The sequence below is a fragment of the Dipodomys merriami genome, unplaced genomic scaffold (assembly GCF_024711535.1).
Source record: "Dipodomys merriami isolate MVZ:Mamm:240054 unplaced genomic scaffold, mDipMer1.0.p SCAF_288, whole genome shotgun sequence".
NCBI lineage: Eukaryota > Metazoa > Chordata > Mammalia > Rodentia > Heteromyidae > Dipodomys > Dipodomys merriami.
Genome location: NW_027204359.1, coordinates 805,298 through 825,922, shown reverse-complemented (window position 1 = coordinate 825,922; position 20,625 = coordinate 805,298). Strand labels below are relative to the sequence as shown.

At 35.9% G+C, this 20,625-nt stretch overlaps 1 pseudogene; it reads left to right on the top strand.

The window, feature by feature from the left end:
• On the top strand, positions 1-627 carry LOC138838683 (protein lin-28 homolog A pseudogene; annotated as a pseudogene).
• The last annotated feature ends 19,998 nt before the right edge of the window (positions 628-20,625 follow it).

Genomic DNA, 20,625 nt, shown 5'->3' with positions numbered 1-20,625 from the left:
ATGGGCTTGGCGTCCAACCAGCAGTTGGGAGGTGGCTGCGCCAAGGCAGCGGAGAAGGCACCCGAGGAGGCGCAGGAGGATGCCGCTCAGGTGGCTGAGGAGCCTCAGCTGTTGCACAGGGCTGGCATCTGTAAGTAGTTCAATGTGCTCAGAGGGTTTGGCTTCCTATCCATGACAGCCTGCATAAGGGTAGCGCTCGACCCCCTGGTGGACGTCTTTGTGCACCAGAATAAGCTGCACATGGAGGGCTTCCAGAGCCTGAAGGAGGGAGAGGCTGTGGAGTTTACCTTTAAGAAGCCTGCCAAAGGCCTAGAATCCATCCAAGTCACTGGGCCCAGTGGGGTGTTCTGTATTGGGAGTAAGAGGTGGCCAAAGGGGAAGAACATGCAGAAGAGCAGATCCAAAGGAGACAGGTGCTACAACTGTGGTGGTCTAGACCATAATGGCAAGGAATGCAAGCTGCCACCACAGCCCAAGAAGTGCCACTTCTGCCAAAGCATCAACCACATGGTGGCCTCCTGTCCACTGAAGGCTCAGCAGGTCCCCAGTTCCCAGGGAAAGCCTGCCTACTTTAGGGAAGAAGAAGAGATCCACAGCCCTGCCCGGCTCCCTGAGGCCCAAAATTGAGCCCTCAGAGTCGGGGGGGACAACTCTAGCTAGCAGGAAGTTTCAAGGAGCAGGCATCAATCGGCAAAGTGGAGAAAGTTGGAATATGGATTGGGTTGGCGAGTAGCTGTCTCTTCCATACGTCTCAAGCCAGGATGTCCCAGCATCATCCCATCTTCTCTTTTGATGAGGGGAAGGGGTGATGCATAGTAATCCCATCATGATCTATCCCAATTCAAGTGAGGGGCTTTGGGGGAACCACTTGTGAAACCTGCGTACTTTATATGATAATCTTCACCTGAACTACATGCTTCCCCTCCCTCCCCTCCAGCCTCCAGCTTCTAAAAGTGACCCAGATTGGCAAGTTGCTCCTTTAAAGAAGGATGTGTCCAATTTCTCTTGCCAGAGTGTGAAACAATTAAGCACCAGACCAGCAGATCCAAGGGCTCAAATCCCCAAGGTGTAGTACCCCGGGTAGGAGGACCTGTCAGGAGCAAGGCAGGGTTGTTTTGTTTTGTTTTGTTTTTTTGTCTCTCCACCACCTCCTCCCCTCCACATCTTGTTTCCTCATCACCCTATCTTGAGCTGTAGTGCTGGGAGAGCTGGTCCAGGCATTGGGTTGTGATGACAGGCAACATGGGTGACTAGGGAATGGCTGCAAACCTGCTGCTCTGAGCTTCTCCCTGCTCCCGCCCCCATTTCTGGGCCAATGTGATTGTAATTTATTTGTATTTATTTATTTGTATTTTTATTTATTTGTTCCCTTGGATTACTGCACCTTGGGTCCCTGCTTTCTCCAGGATGCCAAACCTGCAATATCTGTGTGAATGACGTATCTTGTGCATTTTAACTTTTTTTTCTTATTATAAATATTCTGGTTTTGTATTTTTATATATTTTAATCTTAAGGCCCTCATTCCTGCACTGTGTTCTCAGGTACATGAGCAATCTCAGAGATAAATGGCCAACAGCTCCAGGTCGGCATAGCAGGAAGACTTTGTTGTTTTTATCACCATGGAGAGCAATCATTTGGAGTGCATAGCCTATTGAACGACTTCATTTTTGCCAATTAGAGCTGGCTTTTTTGCCATAGGGTCCTCTTGAAACCCCCTCAACACTTGGAAATGTTTCATGGGAGACTAGGTTTTTAATTAGGTTGCCCCATGACTTGTTCTCCTTCTGCTGGAAGAATGGAAATTAGTCTAAACAGGAAACGGTGGTTCAGACAAGGTAGAAGACGACCAAAGAGGAAGCCACGGTTAGTAATGATTGTCTAATCCTATGGCTCTGCGACTTGTTTTCTTTCCATATACTATATCTATCCTTTACTAGGTTAGGTTGGGATTACTGTGCAAATAACTGTATATGTATTTTTTTTCCTCTAAGGAATGGGAATTGATATGTTTGGATTTTAAGACCACAGATTTGTGTCCACCTTCTACTAGCCATGCAGGGATGGATCTATAAAAAGCAAGGACCAAATCCTCAGTCTCGGCTTCCAGGGAAACCCATAAGTGTAAGCCTCTCTCTGGAGCCCGTGTCCTGCCCTGCTGCATAATTGTTCATAGTGTTGTGTTAGCTAAAGGAGAAAAAGGAGGTTTCGTTTACAAGCTGTGAGATCACCACAAACCTACCTCATGTGTTAAAATGGGACAAATGCAATAGAATGCATTGGATGATGTGTGTCTGATCCTAGTTTCTTGTCTTCCCACAAATGCTGCCCCCTCTAGTTAATTGTGTTTGTCTAGGCTCTGTAGGACTTTACTGAGTTTCTGAGTTGGTCATTTGCTAGATGGCCTAGTTTGTGTAAATAATAATATGTGGGTCTTTTCTCCATGTTCCTTTTGGGGTTTTATTGTTTACAAACTTCTTTTAGAGTTGAGAAAAACAGCCAAAGCATCTTTGACAGAAGGTTCTGCACTAGACAAAAGGATCTGAAGCTAAGTTGGGGGAACTTCTAAAGTGAGGATCTTGAACCAGTTTTTCTTTTGTTCCCTCACTTCCCCTATTTCCCATTTTGGACTAGATCTTCGTTGGTAAAAATAATAATAAGTCCCTATCCTCTACCCTTTTCTCCCTCAAAAGAAAACCTACATGTCCATACACAGATGACTCTTGGAATGTCTCTTCAACTTTTATGTGACTTATGCAAAATTCTGAAGATGCTAGTGCTCCAACCTCTCCACCCCCCCACACACACACCTTGTTCCCAACCTGAGTCCATGTTTTTTTAAACGTAATTCTCATCAAATATGACATTTGTGACCAAACCTGCTTGTTCTGTAATACTAGAGAAAATCAATTGGGCTTTCCATGTAGAAAGTGGGGTCAGCAGACCAGGAAAGGTAATATGAATGTATGTTAAAGTCACTCAGGAACTTGTACACAGGTGCAAGAAAAGTTATGTCAAAGTGGCCACAGATTGTTTAATGGGAGACGAATGTAATGCCGTGTTTACTGCTAGAAACCAAAGCTTTGTGAGAGAACTTGAATTTATGGGGAGGGAGGCTGGAAAAGTGTGTACCTGTCTGTCCTTTCTCTGATCCCCAGACTAAAGCTTCCTTGGGCTTTTATGATACCAGTACTGCGGTGTTTTATTTCATGATTGATTTGTGCTGTACCCGAGTACTTCCTTTCCCCTTTTCTAATCATTTTTTTAAACACATAATGACTCTTCCCTTACCTTTCTTTTCCTGGGAAAATACAATGAAGAAATAAGTAAATGAATACTTAAAAAAAGAAATTTTGAAACAATGTAGTAGTATTGATGTCTTTTTTAGGGGGTGGAGTCTGGTTGTGGGGCCTGAACTCTGGGCCTGGGCGCTGTCCCACAGCTCTTCAGCTCAAGTCTAGAGCTCTTCCACTTGGGCCACAGCGTCACTTCCGGCTTTTTTCTTTTTGCTTATGTGGTGATGAGGAATCGAACCCAGTGCCCCATGCATGCATGGCAAGCACTCTACCACTGAGCCACCTTCCAGCTCTTTATGTCTTTTTAAACCAATTGTATTCAGAAGTTCAAGAACTATAATCTACCTCCAAAAATCTATTTAATTTACACCTTTGTAAGTAGAGTATTTCCATCACCCAAATGCACACCCATGCACATTTGCAAAGTAACTCTGTTTTGTCTGAAGTACCAATAAACATTATCACTAAAGTAGAAAGCATTGGAACGTAGGTTCATTCTATCTCTCTCATAGATTTTTCTCCACTCAAATACTCAAGTGTTACAATTGTTCTAATTATTTAAAATCATAGTTTTTGTCTTTCATTTCCTGCAGGTTCTTGAGTACTGAATTAATTAGTGTTTTCTTGGGTTGTTTTGTTTCATTTGAATCTCTGTGTTGAGTTGTTCCTCACATTTCCTTTTGTTTCTTTCCCTCAAGTTCTTACCTAAAGTGCTGAGAAACCAATTCTTCTTTCTCAAGATAGTCAGGGTGAACATTATTTATTCCAAAGCAATTTCAGTAACATTTAAACACCTTCATATCTATGAATGGTAAACACATGCTAAGTGCTGAGAAGGGTGTTTTTATTTTCATGGCAGCCTTTGGCATACACAGGCAGATCATGAAATATATGAATAAAATAAAACTACAGATGCATGCCTGGAGGAGAAAAAGCTATTATTAATTGTTTGACAGAGGTTTCTCTTCTAGGGAAAGAAAAATATTGCTTGGTGCAGGATTTCACAAAATCATATTGCTAGGAGGAACCTAAACTATCATCTAATACTACAGACTTAATACCACTTGAGCCACCGCACCACTACTGGCTTTTTAGTGGTTTATTAGAGATAAGAGTCTCATGGAATTTCCTTCCCCGGCTGGCTTTAAACCGTTATCCTCAGATCTTAGACTCCTGAGTAGCTAGGTTTACAGGTGTGACCTACCTCAATCCTTATACAAAAATTTAAGATAAAAATGATTATCAATCTAAATGTGAGATGTAAAAACCTATAAGACATAAACGTAAAAATTCATGACATTGTATCAGTAAAGGTGTCTAAATGGAAAGCACTAGTGGCTAAAGAAAAGCAAGAATATATTGGATTATATCAAGTGATAGCCTTTCATATTTCAAAGGACACTATAACCGAAGTGAAAGCATATCAAACAGATAGAGGGAATATATTTGTTAATGCTACAAGGTGAATTCTACAATGATTCTGAATGTTAAGTATTTTTATATCTTCTAATTCTATATAATTTTTTTCCTGAATAGGATATTTTTTAAAGAACATTTGTAAATTAATAGTCAATAATAGGAGCATATGATATAAGTTCCTCTTTAGTATCTAAGAAAAAAGAAAAAGAAAACTCACTAGTAGGACCCTAATATAAGAAGATGACACAAAATATAGTAATGCATTTGTGGAGAAATTGATAAATTCCTCATAATGATCGATTTGAATAATGCAATCATTTTAGCAAGCAAGTTTTCAAGTCTTAGACTTCAAAAAGAATTGTATAGGATCCATTCATTACACTTCTATGAATGTATTAAAGAGAAGTAAAAAAAGTGTTTGGACAGGGAATTGTAGTTCATTGACAGGGCACTTGAATAGTATGTATGATACCCTGGAAAAAATCCCCCAAATCAAATTTTGAAAAGACACACTGTAGAGGATGTATGCTGGATAAATTCCTATAACAGAATTTTATATCTATTTAAATGTCTGTTCTATAAATTTATAGATTTCTATTTGAAGAAATGCAAGTTTGTGAAAATTATGCTTTGAAAACCTATGAAAGTACAATTCACTTCCAAAACTAAAATGTCTACAATAAAAGGAGGTTATATATTGCAAGTGAATTACATGTCAGAAAAAAAATTGTTAAAAATTCATCACACAAAATGCAGAATACCTAAAGAGATGTTTTTGGTGTTGGCTAAAAACTCTGTAGACAACAGCGTTTAAAACAAAGATGTGATTTCTGTTTATTTTGAGGGTTTTTTTGTATGTTATTTTGAGTTTATAAAGAGAACTCAATCAAATAGTCTATTTGATAACTGGAATACCTAGGAATTATGCATCACTTATAAGTAATTGATAACTTCTTCTTTTTTATTTTATTTTATTTTATTTTATTTGTGAACATACTGTACAGATTGGTTACAATTACATGGGCAGGATAATGCGTATATTTCTTACCAAGCATTGCAGCCTCCTCCTTTGTTTACCCTTCACATCCTTTCCCAGCTTTCCCCCTCCCCCCCAGTCCCAATCCTTCTCCCCCCCCCCCCGCTTTGGACATGACAACTTGTACTTCTCATTGCTGCAACTTTTTCTGGAAAAAACTTTTAGCAAATGACAGAAGACACAATTCTATGCATCTACATTTTATGAAAGCCAATACAGTTGCTTTTCTCTACTTTGCTAGGTAAAAAAATGTATTCTCAAAAGCCAAAAGCAGTGAAAAGAAACAAAATACACAATCATCTTGATTTATTTGTGAAAATAACAAATGAAATAAAAGAATTCCACTTAAGGGACTCCAATATTAGTATCTATGAAGCTGTTCCTGAATGCCAAAATCCATTGAATTTTTGGAATTTCTACGAACATATAAAAACTAGAACAAGAAAACAAATATAGTCTTAGAGTGAAGCAGCGTTGCAATAATTTTCTTAATTGTTTTGAAATTACAAAAGAATTGATACTCCTTTGCTTTGGATATCATTTAAAAATGTTTATCACTTATTAAAATTCAAATACCAAGCAAGAGTAATTTTATATAATCACTACAAATATCATTTTAATACTATCATAAAATAGAATAAAAAACCAGTCCCAATATTTTACTTACCTATCATTATTCTTAATTCCTAATCATTACCTAAATAACTTAATCTTTATCTATGTCTTCAGCATAGATGTAAATATTCTATACATTTTACTTAACATTTTCCAAGGGCATGTATTCATGTTTCTAAGAAATTTTCACAGCAGTTAAAAGATGCTTTTGTGAAATTAATGTGATATATTTTGTTGTTGTGGATATTGTTTTCAAGGCCTGGGCGTTGTCCCTATGAGTTTTTATGCTCAGGGAATGCACTCTACAACTTGAGGCACAGAGCTTATTCCTGTTTTTAGTGATTAATTGGAGATAAGAATCTAACAAGTACTTTTCTGTCTGGGTTAGTTTCGAACACAATTCTAAGATACCAGCACCCAGAATAGCTCGAATTATAAGTATGAGTTACTGACACTTGGTTTGATGAATTTTAAAAAATTGTAATTATGTTCTAAGATGTTTGTTTTACTACAATGTATATCATTCTACACATAAATTTAGATAGATATATGTATATATTTCTCATGACAAATAATCCCTAAAAATGCATCTTTCTATACATCATATATATATATATATATATCAAATACATATATATATATAGAGAGAGAGAGAGAGAGAGAGAGAGGACAGAATTTTATGCTACTATTTTTGACCTTTTTCATTTGAAAGATATATAGTCTATTTATCTAAAAGTTTACTAGAATAAAATAATGAATATTTAAATAGAAAGTAGAATTTATTACTTTCAAGGAAATTTTAGATATGCATATGATATTGTAGTTACATTTACAGTATATCACTTGAAAAAATTCTGTTCAAACTCTTAAATATTTCTGTGTAGTGACAGGGAGAGAGAAAGTTAATTCAAATTGGTGAGGAATTTGCAATGCTTCAAACATCCATTCCATAATTTGTTTTTTTTAATAAGTTTTTTTTTCTTTGTGAACATACTGTACAGAGGGGTTACAATTACATGTACAGGATAATGCGTACATTTCTTACCAATCATTGTAGCCTCCTCCTTTCTTTACCCTTCACATCCCTTCCCAGCCTCCCCCCTCCCCCCCAATCCCAATCCTTCTCCTTACCCCCCTTACTCCCCCCCTGGGCACCAACGTTGTAAAGCTCGTTTTGGACATGACAACTTGTACTTTGAAGTAAGCCATGCACAAAGAAACATAGGCCCCATGGTTTCCTTATTTGCAATATCTAGTATGTGTATGAGTCAAGCGGAAAAGGTCAGATAATATGATGGCAGGAAAATGAACCCTTAGATATGTATTTTAAGGTTTTGTCTTTCATGCATAATTTGTTATAAGCACGTAGTCAAGCTATCTGATATAGTTTAGATATTTTTCTTTATTCAAAATTTTAATATGGATGTATGCACCGTGGTAACATTAAAATTATTAATAAAAAGACAAATAATAACAAAATCATAGATACAAAACAGACTTTCAATAATTAGCACATATGATGCTAATTTTGATGAAGATGATGATGACCAGAGTGTATCATGATAATGACAATGTTGTGATTGAAAGGAAAAAAACTTCAAACATCTTTGAAGCTACATTCCCACATTGAATTCATAGTAATAAATGGCGTTGGATTACATACAATAAGAATAACAAGAGGAGAGATTCAATATCAAGAAATACAATCACATAAACAGGTAGAGACAGTAAAAACCCTAATGTTATTCCTGCAGTCTCTCTAATGTATATTCACTTTTCTTGGTGGTATTTTTTATTGGTGTTTTTTGGGGTTTTTTTCAGTCGCTTGAGCTCAGGGCCTAGGTGCTCTCCCTAAGCCCTTCAGCTGAAAGGGAGCTCTCGACCACTTGAGCTACAGTGCCACTTCCGATTTTCTGGTGGCTTATTGTAGATAGGATTGTCACAGTCTTTCCTGGCCAGCCTGGCTTTGAACCTCGATCCTCAGATCTCAGCCACCTAAGTAGCTAGGATTACAGGTGTGTGAAGAGCTAACTCCATTTTAAGATTAATCCCCCTGAGCTGTGCTGCCTTCAGAGTAACCCCCAAAGAGAGCTGTGCTGCCAAAGAAAAAAGTGGTTCTCAGAGAAACCACTGGTTCCCACCAACCCTGTCCACCCTTAAGGAAGAGAAGAGTTGCGCAGGTGTTCCAGCAGAAAAAAAAAAAAAAAGAGACGTGTGATCAGGGAGGACTTAAAACCCCTGAACTTGTGAACTTGCTTGTGTGGAAACCCCCTGAACTTGTGAACTTGCTTGTGTAGAAACCCCTTACACTTGTTTTTTTGAAACTATAAATCTGTGCTAATTTTGAGCTCGGGGCCTCTTAACATCACCGGTTACTGAGTGCACGGAAGACCAAGCTCAAGCTTGCAATAGATGACTGTTTGCTGTTTGCATTGATCATGGACCCTGGTGGTCTGAGAGGGGGCATCTGAAAACTGTACACTTCAGTGTGAGCCAGCAGCGCCTGGCTTGTTGGTATTGTTTTTTAATAAATAAAATCATTTATTTCCACATTTTGATGGACTAAGATATAGTTTTCAACTTATGGTGATTAGTTCAAATAACATTCTCATATAGATACTATTCAATAACCAATGTTTTCCAATGATATATGAAGACTATGTTCTTCAACACATCTGTGAACACATGACACAATTTACATAATACCACTTACATACGTGTAGTTGTCTTAAAGGGACACAGGCTTTAGGGCCAGGATGTAATATTTATTTTTATCTCTGCATGAAAAAATTTGTGACTTTTTACCAACAAACTGAAATTAACTCTTTCCTTATTTGCAAGCTAAGTTGAAAAACGTGAGGACTCTTCACTTTTCCTTTTTCCTGGTCTAGAATTCAACAAATATATTCTTCAATATTTCTGGTAAGTTACATGCATTTACAGATGAGAAATGTAAGGCCAACAGTCAATAGAGTGAGTAAATAACGATACTATAATTTGTGTCTGAGCACTTCACTCCGTGTGCTGACAAGGAGAATAATTTGGTGATGGAGAGGACCAATATGAAAAGACTATGGGGAAAAAGCATACATTGTAAATGGTTGTTTGAGGACTAGGTGACCAGTGATGAGTATTTGAAACAGGCTGGTGTCAGGGGCAAAAAAGGGGTAAATAGAAATCATATTAGTGACAGAAACTGAGAAAATCTTGATCATTCATCTTATCTAATGGGCAGGAGTAGAAGGATAAGAAGAAATCTGAAATACTTCCACCTCTCTGGCTGGAAACTGTGTTAGTGATATTCCTATGATAAGGATTACAGGTGGAAAAGATGTATTTAGAGGTAAAAATTCTCTGATAGTTCTAAAATTTATGTTAAACACATACAAAGATAGGTCTGTTTAGACATCATCAAAATATCCACGACCATTAATGTGAAAAAGAATAATAAAATTGGAGGCATTATTAAAGGGAAGAGGAAAAGGAAAGTTCTGACACAAGTGTGAGTAATGTGAACAAAAGTGTGGACAAGATTGGAAGAAAGAGATAAATAAGGAAACAAAAATGTAATAAACACAGATTTACAGAAGTAAAGAAAGGAAAGAATTTTCAGGAAAATATTGTAGGAAATATATTATCTAGATTTGAAAACTAAAAGGACATAGACAAGTCCAATAAGAACAGTGTTTTGGAGAAAGTCATACTGATAAAATTTTGAGATATCAATATGAAGTCATAAAATTCTGGATCCATAAATTCAACAGATCCTGTTGATTTTAATTGTTGGGACCAAATGCTTTTATCCCAACCTTAGAAGAACTATACAGATATAACTATCATGAACTTTACTTAGAGGTATTCTGTGAATATTTTTGAAGATTTGTTTAGCCAGGAGATTATAGATCGAACTACAGCACAGACAAGCCTAATTTATCCTACAGTTCCAATGAGTGACCCATGTATCTATATCAGTTTTGGATTTTATTGAAATACCTTTAGCTATATTTGGGTACCTTAACGCCTACTCATTATAAATGTAGGACAAGTAACACCAAGTATTAGCTTGAACATACAGCTTTATGGATGGATTGAAGACTCCTCGAATTGATTCTTCTTTAGAATAGAAAATGCCTTATAAATGCATAGATTATTTCTTTGTTGCTTTGTATGTCCCTCCCCAACAGTATAACTCGTGCTTTCACTATATTTGATGTCGGTATAATTTGTGGAGGGGAAGAGGAAAAACAAATCGTTTAAATAGGGATACAGGTGGACCCATTGCAACACTGAGAAGTACAAGCCATTATGTCGAAAATGAACTTTACATCTTTGGTGGGGTCGGGGAGCATTGGGTGGAGGGATGGGGGAGGATGGGAAGGGATGGGAAGGGGAAACAAAGGAGGATGCTACAATGCTTTATAAGAAATGTATTCATTACCTTGCCCATGTAATTGTAACCCCTCTGCACAGTATTTTCACAATAAAAAAAAAAGAAAAGAAAATGCCTCAATAGTCATTGACACATCCTAACTGCCATATACTCTTTTTAAGTCTAGTTCTTATTAGGGATATCTCCATGCTGAAATAACCCTGTCAATCAACCTGCCACAAATTCTTATATGTGGGAAGGGCTCTTATATACTTCAAGCTTTTATTGAATGGACGAGTTCAGACATTACCCTGACCACTAGTGTTAAATGACTAAAAAAATAATATATTGTGCTTTAATGCCTTTCTTTCATTTTCTCATACATATTGTCAAGTAGTGAAGAATTCTGATGTAACAATAATACAATGGTGACTTGTATTACCACAACATCTGGGATCTAGTGTTAATTCAGATACTTACAAATTAGCTCCAAATTTTGTTGATATTTATATTTCTCCTGGGAAAACTAACGAGCTCCAAGGAAATGGCCCTAAGGAGCCTTTCAATTCTAATATCATTGTTTGTCTCAAAATGCTTTAAATTCTACACACTCTCATGTGGGCATAGGGTAATATCGTGGAACTTTTCTCCTCAGAGAGTGAGTACTACCCTATTGCTTAACATGGACAATGTACCTTCATACATAGACTGGGTGTGCGCAAAGAAGTGGTCATTGAACAATTTTCTTAGCAGTTTTTCCAGATAAAATTGAAGTAGATCAACTATGAACTCAAAAGGAAAGTGCAAAGAAGACAAAAGCACAAAGTAGAATGTGCCAAGAAATGCTGCAATATAATTTCAAATTATGCGCTCAGGTGTGAGGGTGTGTTCAAAGTACAGCTTCAGACAATGTACTTGGATATCTTGGGAGAAAAACTGCTTTAAACTATTCTGGGATAATTGTCTAAGTAGAAGCCCCTAACTGTGACTCCAATAAACCACAACATCATGAACTAAGGGACTATTTTTCAAGAGCAAAGTGAGAAAAAGAGGGCTCATTTCAGTGTTCAGGTTGAAGCAATGGCAATCACATAACTTTTCTTATAAATCTTCATTTATTTTGGAGCATTAAAGTAGGTAAAAGCCAAGTAAATAGTTTGCATGTACCTAAATTAAGTGGGATGTATTCTATTGGTCTCTCTTTAACTTGAAAGTTATAGAATATGTCTTTTTATAGTCTATCGGGAAAATGATTTGCTGTCAGTTATTATTTTCTCTTCCTCTTCTTTTGCCCTACCACTTACATAATTATTATTTAAAGAGACATACTTGACCTTTCATTTCTAAATTCTTCAAAATTATCAGAACTACTTCATACTTCTGGCAGCCTCCTATATCTTTCTCAAGGGAAATATTTATGTCACTACCATTTTTATCCTCTATGATATTGGATATCTTCCTGCCTAATTCAGGGTGAGATATACATTAGATTCATCCAGATATCTCAACACTCGTACCACCGTAACATCCTATCTTACTTAGAAATCATGCTTTTAGAATGTCTGGGGAAGTGGCATCTCTCATTTTTGAATGACACTAAGTGATAATTACAAGCAGTCATGTTTTAAACCAATATGCCACTCAGTAGATGAACGAATTGACAAAATGCGGTTTATATATGCACAGTGAAATTTTATGCTTCCAATTCACATGGAACTGAAAAGTCTTAGAAAAATCAAACTAAGTAAAATAAACAAGACACAAGAAAGGGATTCCATGGTTTCCTCATTTGTAATAAGTAGGAAATGTATAGGATATTACTAGCAGTTGAGCAGAATTGCTCAATAACTATGTATGTATGACCATATAAGATGATGATGAGCAAAATGAACTTCTGTATATGGAAACAGAGTTTTACTTTGTGGTTGTTGTTTTTAATGTACTATGTGATTTCTTTTTTCTTTTGTGTTTTCCCTTTGGTTTATCCCCTGTTATATTTGATTTCAGTATCTTGTGTATTTTATATACATTTATCTTAATTTGGTAAGGGAAGAGGAACAACGAAATGGCGAGACAAAGAACAAAGGGCAAACCAAAGCAATAGCAATACTCACAAGACAACATGTTGGTAAATTACATTACAACTTGTGAGGGGTATTGGAGTGAAGGAAAACTGTGAGAAAAATGAGGGAGCGGGTACAAAGTTCAACGTTATGTATTTATTACCTTACAATAACTGCAACACCTTCTACATATCACCTTGACAATAAAATTAAATTAAAAATGAGCTACATAAAATATAATTTCACTGTATTGGTATAATAAATATTATACTATGTGTATAAACTTTTTAAAAAATGAACACTTTGGCTGCTAATTTGAATTAATTACCCCTTTCTTTATCAGAGGGTAATCAACTTGAATATTATCAAATTATACAATATTTTCAGAATATACTTGCGATTATTTTGAAAAAAATATTTTAGTATTGTCTTATACTAAAACAAAAATAGTTCAATTCTGTTGAAACTCCTAACTTTTAAACGGAATAATTGTTAAGAGGACAGAGTATATGTGTTCTTCAACATTCCTATGACTACTAACTACTCATTTTCAAATTCTGAACATGCCATACTAGAGACATTCAAAACAGTACCTGTTTGCATTTTATTTAATTCTGAAATAGGTGCAGTTTTCAATGGGGCATTACATATTTAAATTCAACAGAAAAAATAGCCACAGTCTGGTACAAGGTAAAATTATGAAGTATTTATAATAATTCCTCAAGAGTAAATATTTGTTCATCAATGTTAGCTATTATTTCTATGACCATCAATTCCAAGTTTTTATGCCATAAAGTCATCCTAGCCCAACAATTTCCAACGTGAATGGTGCACCTTAAAATTTCTTAAATTCTCGTCATGACAAGTGTATAACTTTTGTAATAAAAATACTACACTTCTGCTAATGTGATGCCCTTCGTATTGTGGAAAGAACACTACAGTAAACTTTGCTGCATCATTTTCCACCCAGTGTTATTCTTGAGATCAGAACACTTGCAAATAATATTTATAGTTATATATTTTATCTATAATAGATATTCAGGAGATCTGAATGTCTGCATATTATGATCTGAAGATTATGGTTCAAAGCCCACCTAGGCAGAAAGGTTCCTTAAATTCTTATCTCCAATAAACTGCTCAGGAAAAGCCTGACGCAAGTGGCACTGAGGTTCAAGTAGTAAAGTAACAGCCTTGAGCAAAAACAGGCTCAGGGACAGTGGCCAGGCCTACAAGTTAAGCCCTGGGACAAACCAAACAAGAAAAACAAAATAAAAACAAACCCTAAGCCTAGCATTTTTCTCATTGTATGAAGAGGTATATAATTAAGGAAATTTCTTCCTGTGTTATGTATAGGTAGAAGAAAAACGATGTCACACATTTACTCTCTTCATACCAAGTTACACCAGAATCTCAAAAAAATTGCTCTTCATCTAAATTTATAAATTAATAGCATCAATTTGTTGGCAACTTAGTCTAGATTAGTCACATTACCATGAACTGTTGGAATTAACTATTAACTACGTTCTAATTTTACCTCACTTGAAAGAATATTTTAGGCAAATAGAATGGCAGATTCAATTGTGAATTTGTAAATTAAATTTTCTGCTTAAAACGAATTTTATAGTAACCTATAGAATATTAAAATACAAAGAATAATATTTATTTTAAATCTAAATTCTAATTTAGCCAGGTCTACAAACTCCTACATAAAATGAACTTTCTTATTTTTCTAGGCTTAAGCTTTTGTAATCCTTCATCATTTCCTTGGACTCTAACAGAATGATGCATACTTTTTCAAATTTTTGATTGGAAATCATGAGGTCTTGTGCATCTAGTAATCTTCTGTTTTGAAGAGAACATTTAGAACACAACTGAGGATTATATATGAGTTGCATTTCAGTAGGAAACTTGACTTCTCAAAACATAATGACAAAATTAGCCCAAACTTCCAACTGTGTATTCCTTTCTTGTTTATTTTTTATTCCTTTCTTGGTTTGTTTTATTGAGACAAAATTATACTACCTAGCCAGTGAATGAATCACTATGTAACTGCACTTTCTAATCACATGTCTTAGTGTGAGTGCTAGAATTCCTGGTTTGTATCACATTGTCCTACAATAGTTTGTTGGTTTATTTAATCTAGATACAGACAAGCAATTCTGAACTTCTCCATTAATATTTTCCACTAGACTGATGGCTCAGATTGTTCATGTACTATTTTCAAAGATGTTCTAACATTTGACACAGGATATGAACATTTTCAGATGCACTGAAGGGGTCTCTGATTTATTCATCCCTGGATCTGATCCCTTTATTAATGATGCCTTGAATTTATTACTATCTCTGTTCCCACCTATGTAATATTCTCAATCTTTTGGGGGGAAATTTCACTTGAGTACTTTCTAATATTAAAAATTATCCCTTAATTGTAGTCTTATAGGACATATTTTCTATTATTTTCTAACATTTCTACACAGGCTGAGAATTTTTTCATATGTGTGTTTGAATACATAAGTGCCTCTGTGTGTGTGTGTGTGTTTGTATGTATATATGTATGCAAAAACCTCAAGCTCTTATTCAGCAATCTTGCTCATAACTAGTATTCCACCACTTGAGCCATTCTTCCAATGCATCTTTTTGCTGGTTAATTATAGATTGTGTCTCAAGATTTTTCTGCCTGGGCTGGATGCAAACTGAACTTCCCAGACTCTTTTACATTCTTAGGTTTTATTTTGCCAGGAGTATCAACTTTTGAACTACAAATGTTTTTGTAGCTTTGGCCCAGATTTTTGACTCGAGTTCATATAAAGATAGATGAACATACACATTACATATGCTGAGTGTACACTCTTTGAAATGTGATCGTAAGCAGGGTGCCAGTGGCTCACACCTGTAATCCTAGCTAATCAGGAGGCTGAGATATGAGGATTGCAGTTCAAATCCAGCATGAGTAGGACAGTTTCTGAGGCACTTATCTCTAATTACCCACCAGAAATCTGGAAGTGGTGCTGTGGCTCAAGAGGTAGAGCACAAGCTTTGAGCTGAAGAGTAGAGGGACAGTGCCGAGGCCCAGAATTCAGGCCCCACTACCATCAAAAAAAGAAAAAGAAAAAGAAAAGGAAATGTGATCTTGGCCACCTGTTCATTGCTAGTATAATTTCTGTTCTCTCAACATGGCCTTTTTTTTTTCATCAGTTAAGACCATGGTCTTATATCTGACTGGCTTGGAACTAGAATTATTCTTCCATTCTACTGTTTACAAATTTGCATGATTAGCTACCATTATTTAGAGCTAGTAGAAGAAAGAGAGTGGCCTCATTCTTCATGTTCTACTTAGGAGTAATGCTTTTTCTATATTACTCCCATAGGTCTACATACTGGCCTTGGCTTTATTGTTTCAAAGTTGTCTTATTTGCAGGGTCTTCTACAGTGTATTGAACCATTATACTTAAACACGGAACTTCTCTTTCTCTTATTCCTGTTGTTTCTCCTTCTGTTAAGTTATGTCCACTTGGTTAATAATGCACAACACAAACACTGACAAAAAATGTTTCTGAGAACCTTCTTCTCACTTAAAATTGGTCTTAATTTACAGAGCACTTAGAAAATTTGAACTTAATGTACTCCAGGATAATGTTTTTTTATGTTATTGTGAAAATGGTGGACAGAGGTGTTAGAGTCACATAAGTAAGTTAATGAGTACATTATCTAACGAACATTGTTACCTCCTCTTTTGTTTTTCCCCTGCCATCCCTTTTCTCCCCACCGCCCCAACTCTCCCCTCCCATCCCCAACTTGTAAGTTCATTTTCAACATAGAGTCCTCTTCATCTCATTGTAACAATGGGTCATATTCTATACTTCTTTCAGCATTTTATTTCCCTTCCCCTCCCCACATTAGAAAAATGTATATGCAAGTTGCAGCTCACCGACCTCAAATACAGTGGAAACGGGTTATACCATGGAGGAAGAAAATAGAAGAGAAACAAAAAAATCACATAATACATGATAGATACATTAGAAACAATACTAATAAAGCAAAAACAAGTTGTGTCCGTATTTGGGGATTCATTTCAGTTCACATTGTCTTATACGGCCTTATGTACGTGGATAATGTTTTATAAGCCATGTAAATTTCATATTTTCTCATTACTAAGTTGTCTCTGAAACACGTGTTACCTTGTGTCCAAAGATGTCTTTGTGTTATTTCAATGAAGCCAGAAATCATTCATTTTGCCTGGAGCAATACCGTAGATTGTGACTGGAAGTAAGTGGAAGGAACCTTTACAGGAAGTAGAAACAATCCAGGAGAGAAACTAAACATAGAAAAATGACAAAGTTCAAGTTAATTTGTGCTCTCGTTTTTACTGTACAAGAAAATAAACCAAGGCTTGAAGGAAACTCTGTCCCTAACTTTTTCGAGTGTGCACTTTAGTCATAAATCTTTTCTGTAAACTTCTAGTTGAGAGTATTACAAAAGGAAACAATATGACATTTGAAGGCAAGCATAGAAAAAAAAAGGAAATAACATTGTTTTACAATGTACTACTACAAAGAAACAAAGACATGGATGATTTAAAATGTCTTATGCATGGATATTTAACTCCTGAGATGATTGTCTTGATGCAGAAGTCACATATCCATTCCTTTATTCTGGTGCTGAGTTCGCCATATCAATAAGGCTTCCAAAAAGCAGGATCCAGTGAGTATGATCAGCAAAAGGAGCCTCTTTTCAAAGCAGTGCTTTAAGGATGGGCCCAAAGAAATATGTGGGTTTTTTTTGTTTGCTTGTTTGTTTGTTTAGTTTGTTCTGCTTCTGGGGCTTGAACTCAGAGGCTGGAGCCTGTCACTGAACAGTTGTCTTTCTTGCCCACCTGCCCCCAAAGTGGTACTCTACTGCTTGAGCTAAAACTCCACTTCTGGCTTTTTTGGTGTTTAATTACAGATAAGAGTTTGAAAGACTCTCCTTCCTGAGTTGTCTTTGAACTAAGACAATAAGAAAGTCAAGTCACATCAACTGTATGGACTTCTCTTTTGAACCAAGAAATATGAGATGAAGTTTATTATAAAGGTAATATTGACAATTTTTAAAAAAGAGAATATGTGCAGCAAAGAAGCCATAACTTAAATAACTCAGCAAACGTAGGTGCACTGAGTCATATTGGAAAAATTTTTCTGCTTGGGAAGATTACTATTGACTTTGTTGTTCCTTTTGGTGAAACTTAAAGTATATTTCACATTTTTGTTGGTCCTGGCGATTGGACTCTGATCCTGAGCACTGTCCCTCAGCTCTTCAGATTAAGTTGGATGCTCTGCCACTTTAGTTACAGCACCACTTCCGGGTTTCTGGTAGCTAATTGAAGATCAGTGTTTCATGTACTTTCCTGACCAGGCTAGCTTTGCACCACAGTCCTCTGGTCTCAACCTCCTGAGTAGCTAGGATGACAGGCGTTAGCCACCAGCACCCAACTCATATTTGCATTTATGTGCAATGACACTGTAGACAAATAATGGAAATTTGAATCAAATGATGACATTGCAGCATTTCAGAAAATTTGAGGTAGCAATAAATATGTCATCCTTTTCCATGTTGTTACATTAATGGCTCATGAGCTATTGGACTCTTATTTTAGCATCTTCTGAGGTCTGCATCGGTGGACTTAATATAAATAATTGTTAGTAGAGAAATAGTGAAAGACTGAGATTTTTAGAAAGCAAAGCAGACCAGATATGAAAGAACAACACAGAATGAGATGAAACTTATCTTACAGAGATTAAGGACTAGCCTAAGTGATTTAGAATGCTAAAGGCAATGAGGAATAAGCTTCTTTGATAACTAGTTCTTTAGTAACCAAATATGGTTCCCTAGAACATTTTCTGGTATAATTTATTTATTATTATAATTTATTTCTTCCATCTGGATTTATTCCTTCACTTCTATCACAACTATTAATTAGCTGGTGCCTTTTTGGTGCCAAAACTGACCAAAAATATTTCCAAATCTCACTTAGATTAATCCTCACCTGATATCTAAGCACATTCTTGACATTAATTTCTGTGACCTACCTAACAAAACGTTTTGTTTATTTTTCTCAACACTGTCTTCTAATATAGGAAAAGTACATGAATTAAGAACTATTGTTAGGTCATAGTTGGAAGGAGCAATTTTATATTCCTCACATAGGTTCTTTATTTGACATTTATTAGCTAAATGAATTTTTTGCCACTCCTGGGGCTTGAACTCAGGGCCAGGGAACTCTTCCTGAGATTTTTCTTTTTTCTTTTTTTTTGCTTGAGGCTAGCACTCTACCACTTGAGGCATAGCACCACTTCTTTTTCTGCTTACGTGGTACTGAGCAATTGAACCCAGGGTTTCATGCATGATAAGCAATCACTGTACCATCAAGCCACATTACCAGAGCCCTAAATGACTTTCTTAAGATGACATTAATTTTTCATTACATTACTATGTATTATAATTTAGCTAAGTGGTAGAAAAGGAAGTGGAAAGCAATAGTAAGACCAGTTAGGCTGACATTCCTATCACATCACTAGAGAATTACAGTATTAAGACCTTCAGGACTCATAGGGCTATTGCATGTGACATTATTATTTTACATTGTTACATAATATTTTACATTATTATGTAAAAAACCATTAATATTCATCTCTGACATCCATAACATTCTGCTTACACTTTCAAGTTCAAGAGCCAAAAATCTAAGTCTTTTTATTGATTGGGTGTGTTTCCTAGGAAGGAAGAAAGAGGATGTGGAAGGTAATGTTGGAATAATACGTATATTGGCTCCCAGTCCACATTTTTTGCATATTTAAAAAGTGCTACTGATGAACTCCCACATCTACTTGACTATGCTGTCTGCACAAGATGCAGATAAACGAAGACATTTATTCTGGTGGATAGTCATATATATTAACAAAATCCAGTTCTGGAAAAAAAAAAGTTACTACTATAAAGTATTGTCTATAAAATGGTTTCATGTCCTAGCAGAACAAAATGCAGTATTGAAATGATTACTCCAGCTTTCTTTGAGATTTTATGCTGTCTCAACATCAAGATGCTCTCGAATTCCAGTAATATACAAGAATAAGACATGATTTCAAGATCTCAGTAGTTTTAGAAACAAAGGTACATAATAGCTTCCTTCCTGCAGAGACAGGTGATGGCATGTATGACTGATTGTATTGTAGTTATCTTCTTTTTCCTCTTCGTCTCATGTTGCATATCTTGGCATATTAGTCTGTCCTGCATCAGCTTCCTGTAGGTGAGATTTACCTCTACTCTGCAATGTCAAGATGGGTCATTTGACTTACTTCAGCTTACAAAAATGAACCAGAAGCGGTGAAACGTTATTTCTAGGGGAAGATTTCTATTTCCTTGTCTGTGTCTAAGAGCTAACTTCTTTTCCCTTAGCTATAAAAATACCATATTTTCAGAGGGAATCTTCTTTCAACTTATATACTGGAAGAATATAGCATGTGAAATTAAGACAAAACTCAAACACAGCAAGAATTAAGCTAATATTAGAATATGATATTAAGTTATTAGTTTCTTACTATTCTTGTATACCTTTATGATAGTTGACTACAGTATATCAGAATTTAAGAAATACTGAACAAGTAATAAACAAATAGATAACATTTCTTGTTTGATGCTATTACATTTTTTAATAAATTAGCATTCTCCATGTGATTACTTGTGGGGTTAACTTTTTCTATAAATGTGTTTAATCACTCTAGAGCACTATATCTAATATCCACAACCATTATCCATATCTTGTGATTGAGATGAGGAAGAACAAAATATCTAGAT